The sequence below is a fragment of the Vicia villosa genome, linkage group LG5, assembly GCF_029867415.1.
Source record: "Vicia villosa cultivar HV-30 ecotype Madison, WI linkage group LG5, Vvil1.0, whole genome shotgun sequence".
Lineage (NCBI taxonomy): Eukaryota > Viridiplantae > Streptophyta > Magnoliopsida > Fabales > Fabaceae > Vicia > Vicia villosa.
This window is the reverse complement of record NC_081184.1, coordinates 162,517,913-162,524,885: the sequence shown is the minus strand read 5'-3', so window position 1 is coordinate 162,524,885 and position 6,973 is coordinate 162,517,913. Positions and strand designations below refer to the sequence as shown.

General features: G+C 29.6%; 1 pseudogene; it reads left to right on the top strand.

Annotated features, from left to right (window-relative positions):
- The first annotated feature begins 4,594 nt into the window (after positions 1 to 4,594).
- Positions 4,595 to 5,184, top strand: LOC131608036 (thaumatin-like protein; annotated as a pseudogene).
- The last annotated feature ends 1,789 nt before the right edge of the window (positions 5,185 to 6,973 follow it).

Here is a 6,973-nt window from a genome sequence, read left to right as displayed (position 1 = left end):
ATAAGAGAATTCTATAAGTGGAATATGATTATCCCAAGCACCCCTTGCTTAAGCAAAAAACATTAATGTATATAATGCAAAAACACATGTGGATTATTGATTTGAAAACAAGCTGAAAGTAATGTGCTGAATTGAAAGTGTCATAGGGTCTGAAAATTTCACGGGTCTTAAAGACCCAAATAGTATTTTAATAATTAATTTGTAAATAGATTTTCATAAAAAAATTAAAAAATAGTTTTAAAAAATGTAAAAAAATTAATAAAAACATAGAAAATACATAATATTACGTAATATATAAAAAATAAAAAATAAAAAAATAATCAAGGAATTTCACGTGGATTCTAAAAATTAAATAAAAAATAAACTTAAAATTCAAATGGACCGCCAAATCATTCAAAAAAGAATCTGGACTCAACATAGGCTATAGTTAGAGAATTTGGAAATTACTAAGGAATTTTAAATTTCTTTTACATGAATCTAAAACGAATCTTACTAATATTACCAGAGTTTTGTATATTTAACCCTAACATTAAACAATGATAACCATAATCATTACATTTAATTTGTGTAGATATTTGATGAAAAACACATCTTCTACTATTTATATTTTTTATTTTAAATTTATAATATTTTTATTTAATTAATCAAATATATTATCTATTTTATTTTCACTAATGTTTAACCATATTAATATTTATTGATTTGTTTTGTGATATAGTGACCGAAGCATATTTCAGTAGTGAAAATAAAATCCGAAAGATTAATAAAATCCGAAAGATTAATAAAATTTAATATATAGAGCTTTTTTATGTCATAAAAGCTAAGGTTGATATATCGACTTGCCTATAAATAATAGTCACATTTTTGGTTTTAGACTAGGGGAGTAATGCATGAATTAAATTTTAAGACAAAATTGAAACAAGTAATATTAATAAACTTAGACATATAATAACTAGCTTGAATGTTGAAAAAATGATTCGAGCATTAATATAACATAAGAAAATTCAAGAGAGTTTTCTTTATGTCATCAAAGATAATATGTTATTATATAGACATGGCTTGTTGATGGAACAAAATAAAAGAAATATAGTAGGAGAATAATGAATACAATAAATAATTTTAAAAAACAGTATAAAATGAGATAAGTAGTTTGTCCAAAATAAAAAATAAAAAGCTTTATATTCATAATTCATAGATGGAGAGTTATATATAGTAGAATTAATTTACAAATATGGATATAGGGTAGAATGTTGAATAAGATAACTGAATGATTAATAAAATCCAATAGAGCTTTCTTTTTGTCATCAAAGCTAAAGTTGATATATAGACATTGCCGTGTAAATTATAGACATTGCTTTAGACCGAGGGAGTTGTACTTGAATTAAATTTAGAGAAAAAACTAAAACGTGTAATTAACTTAAACATATAGGAACTGCCTAAACTATTGAATAACGTATGAAGGAATGATAATCAACAGAATATTCAACCCCATTAAAGCTGAGGTTGATATATAGTCATGTTAATTTATGTTGAAGATATCTAATATTCAATTCTTTAAAACCTTTTTTAATGTCAAAATTAGAAATAACCTAATCTATTAATACTTGTAACTTTTCTTTAAAAAAAAGATATAGATTGAAATTTATTGACAATAAACATTTTTTAAAAGGATTATCAAATTTAAAGGAGTAAATTAGGATTGTCAATGAATCGAACCAATTCGAAAATAGTTCGGAATTCAGATCGACAATTATATCGTTAAGCTAGGTTTATGAACCTAATGAGCTGGATAAGAGGTAAAATTAAGTTCGTTAACTAAATAAACTTTGAATTATATATAATTTGTCTCATTAGGTTCATGAGTCAGTTCAATTATATATGAGAAGAATTATATTGTTTATATAATTATTTTGTAAATCAATTGAAAAGTTATATGTTCAGCTAGGGATAAATGATATAAGTAATCCACATAAGATATAACAAACTCAAGCTCGTTTTACCCGTCGGTTATATTTCAAAGCCGAGAGAATATGTGTTTTTTTTCCATTTTAAAATTCCAAAAATGATTCGTTAGGATTGAACCAAAGACCATTTCAACTATTCCCTTGGTTATTCAGAAACCATAGGGTAAAGTTGCAAGAATTCATGTCGCCTTTCGTTACCTCGTCTTTGTAATCGAGGTACAATCCATTTTGCGTTCGAGGTAAGGTGTGTTTTTCTAAGAAGTGATAAACACATGAAAGTTAAAATTTTCAACGTGAGAGACGATGTGACAGTGTTTCTGCATTAGGAAAGGTTTTCTGTTGGTAATTACAGCAAGCTCTAGCCACACAAGTATGGCCCGTTCAAAGTGACCCGAAAGATCAATGATAATGCTTATATGGCAACACTCTCGGATTCCATGAATATGTCCAATAATTTCAATGTTGCTCACATTCATGGGTATCAAGAAGATGAGACTCTTTATTAAGAAGAGAATTCAGGGCCGAGTTCTTTAGAAATGGAGGAGATTGATGTAGAAAGGTTGGCTGCGCGTATCAGAGAAGAAGTCGCGCGTCGAAAAGTTTTGGCAGGAATTGTACATGTTTGGCATCCGATAGAGAATCAGCTCACGAGTCCAACTCATTGATTCACAGTGGCATATGAGTCTTTTAAATCATCCGAGTTTGTTTCAGGCCCAGATACAATATTTTAATATTTTCCACAATTTTCTATTTTATTTCTGTTTTGAATTTTTCTGGTTTATTTTGGGTTAAAATCCCATTACGGTTTCTATTTTGTATTTAAACACATTTGAGTGTGGACGTTAAGGTTATCTTTGATTATAATAATATTCAGTACTTTTCTCTATCCGGTGGATTTCAAAATTATATCTAACAAATTTGTTGCTTGCAAACCAGTACTTTCTTTCTCGGCTTAGCGCTTGCTAATTTTTAGTGTTTTTTTATTGCTTCATTAATCCATAAATTAGAATCAACATTAACCCCAATAAAATTACACTTAGAAAATATAAGATAGAAATCTTTAAGAATGGCTTTAACATTACAAAGATTGTATGGTAGCTTCCACTAATATAAGAGAATCTTCAGCATGTTCCAAGTTAGAAGTTAGAGATGGTTATGAAAGAAAAATAAACTCTGAAACCAATGAAGATATTCAACTCTATAACCCAACTAAGGAGACCATTAAACCCTTTTGAAATAAGAAGAAAATCAAAGAAGGGATAAAAAGTCTCCTTTCCTAAACATCTATAAATACTAAGGATTAACTATTATGATAGCTAGATTTCCTGAAAAACACATATACACACATCCAAGTGCGCAACTTAATTACCATGAAAACCAAATCTAAAAAGAATATATTCTAACAGAAACGAACAAACAAGATCATAAATATTTCAAAATCAATCTTAATTGCGAAACATTCTTTTTTTAGTTCTCTTAGCCAAATCAACCAATTTATTTACAACGAATACTCTAGAAACCAAAAATCTCCCTTTTCGAATAGAATATTAATTTAATGAAGTGACCTTATCTATAACCTTGGATAACCTAGACGACAATAGTTTTTCTAGACACTTACAAAGAGATTCAAGAAATTCAATATAAGGAATAGGTCCGAAATTCCCTAGCTAAAATGAGAGTCAGCATTGGAAATAAAAGTGACAAAAGAAAAAAAGAGAAGCTATGAGGGAGGTATGTGAAGAAATAAAAAGAGAAATGATATTTTGACACCGAATTCTTACACTACATTGTATGTCACTGTTCATAAATACGGCGAACAATGACATACATAATTTTGACCTTTTAATTATATTTTTTTTCTCTCTTCAAAACAGACCATCTAGATGAGACCGACAAAAAAAAACTCCTGATTTTATATGTGAGAAACCTCGCACCTCTTGCCTAAACAGTAACATTTCATTATATGATCATATATGTAAGTAATAAGGAGAATGTCTAATAGACACTCAAATAAAATCATACACGCCCATTTGACACCATATAAAAAATTATTTAATAAAATTAAATCTTGTTCATTTTTTACAAACTTTTTTAATTTATTATTGATAATTAATAATAATATTGATGTCCATGTATAAAAACTCAAGTAATAATTATTTTAAATTGCAAGTTGTTTGAAAGAATTATTTTAAATATAACTCATTTAAAAATATTAATGAAACATTAATCTTATTTTTGTTTCCGTATCCTAAAACATTTGTTACTCTCTTTTATTAATTAATTTTATTTATCCTTTTTATATTATTATTAAAAAATAAATTTGTAACCTAAAACCCTTATAACCTTAATTATATATTATCTTCGTATATAATACATTTTTTTTAGTAATTATGAAAGTAGCAACATAAGATTGTTGTAACAGAAAATAATTAGAGATGGCCGGTAAAACTGTAAGTAAAAGTCTTATTTCATAAATAACTACATTTTTTAATTTAATTGATTTTTCACATACGGCATCTTAGTTTGATATTAATAATTATGGTCCTGTTTATTGCCTTTATAAACTAAGCTTGAATCCTAATTTTCTACTCACAAAATAACATCTCCCCTCCTGTTATCTAATCTTGTGAACTTATAGTCTATTGCATTGCATAAAAAATGTTTCGCATGAAAATATCACTGTTGTCTATGTTCAGTACTCTTTGCAGTTTGCATGATATCTGCACATGCAGCAAACTTTGACATTGTCAACCGATGTTCCTACACGGTGTGGCCAGGTACCTATCTTACTAGTTCGGGTCCTGATGGTTTTCAATTGAATTCAGGCCAAACAAGGAACCTAAACATTTCTGCTGGAACAGTCGGCCGAATTTAGGGTCGAACCGGTTGTAAATTTGACAGTGCATTTTCAGGCCGTAGAGGTTGTGAAACGGGTGACTGCGGTGGTACCCTCAAATGCACCTTACATGGTAAACCTCCAAACACACTTGCTGAATTCTCACTCAGCGATGAAAACAATGTAGATTACTTTAATTTATCGGTTAGAGATGGTTTCAACATTGCAATTCAATTTGCTTCAACCTCTAATGGATGCAACAAAGTAAGAACTTGTAGAGATTCTGCTTGCCCCGATGCTTATCAGGTTCGTAGGGGCATGGATACTTCTAAAACGGTTTCATGCCCAGAAGGTACCAACTATAAAATCGTCTTCTGCCCTTGATGTAATAAAACCGGCGATATAAATGTAAGACAAGAAATATTGCTTAGTGTACTCGTGAAATTATACAGGATTTTTCGAGAGTGCAATATATGAAATAAATGATGTTATAATGAATAAATATATGAAAAAGTGATGTATTTTGTACACCTATCAATATACTGTGTGTTTGTTTCCAAGTCTATTCTCTCGTCAATTTTAAAAATTACTAACAAAAATAATAGTAATGGATAGGGTAGCAGTATAAAAGTTCTAAACAAATGGAGAGATGAACTGTTATCTCTATTGTGACATGTACTCTTAAGCACTTGCACACACACTACTCATACTTGGCCACATTGCTTATCATCTTGGGCGGCCACATTTCTATTAACTTCATTGTATTATGCGATGTTATTATTGTTGATAATAATGCAAGTGTAAGTGAAAAAATAGTCTCACATTAAATAAAAATATGGTGACTTGAATATTTATAATTGTGAGAATCCCTCACCAGTCACCTATCACCTTAAAGTTTTTGGTGAATATGTGATGTGTGTCTCACATATAAAGTGCTAAACCATTCTCAATAGTGATTCTCAACTGTTATTTACTCGACTACATATTACTACTCTCTCGACCACTCTTTTAGTTACATGTTGAAATTTTAGAGGCTTTGGCGAATACTTTGATTAAATCTTTGATTCATCCTATTTCTCATTTGATTCAAAAGCTTACTCATTACAAAGGCTAAAGGCTAAGATTCACTAAAAAAAATCTTAAGTTGCAGGGTGAACAATAAAATACATCCTACAATTAAACTAGTGCGAGGTAGAACAAATACTCTACAAAAACGTTAGATGTAACTTTTTGCAGGTGTAAAACACCCAACAACGTTGCTAGGTGAATATCACTTCGCAACATTTTTTCCAAGCTTTACAATAGCGCACCAGCCTGTGTCAATGAGAGTTAATGGAAAGTTGACTTATGTTTGTTAGGTGAAACTCACCTCGCAAAATTTATTTACATAGTGATATCCACCTCGCAATGTTTTTGCTGAAAGAATTATCCAACGCAAAAAGAAACGAATTTAATAAAAAAATATTTATATTTATAATAATATAAATATATTAAATAATTTAAATGCAAAATTAATTAAAAATATTTAAATTTATAATTAACTAAAAATATTTAAAGTCATAATTAATTAAAAATACCTAAATTCATAATTAATAAAAAATATTTCAAGTCATAATCATGGATTCATAAAGTCTTCATCAATCTCGAAATCGTCATTCTCATTCTTGTTTACTCCTTCTTGGTCACCATCCGCTCCATCTCTACCACCACCGAAAGTTTGTTGAAGCATATATTGTTGTATTTGTTATTGTGTAACTCTTATTTGTTCTTGTGAAACTCTCAATGCTTTTTCCAATTCAATTTGTCTTCTTCTCATTTCTTCCATTTCAGCCTTTTGTGCAGTTTCACGTGACGCTACTTCAGTTTGAGCCATTTGTCTAATTGTTTCAGCCATTTGAGGGGTTAATATCGGATGACGTGACGACCCTTCCCGTATGCTATTTTCCTAAACAAAGACCCAGCCCCTTTACTATAGTTGGAGGCCAAAGGTCCATCAAAATAAATTTTCTCATTAGGTTTATTTTCACCAGTTGTTTCCATCCAAAGGTATAGATCCACAACATGATCAATATGGTGTTGGCCGGATGGAACACCTAACTCAAGATGTTGAGCTATTAAGTCTCTCTTCCGTGTCCGATACCCCTCCTACACATAAAAGAATTAAATTAAAATA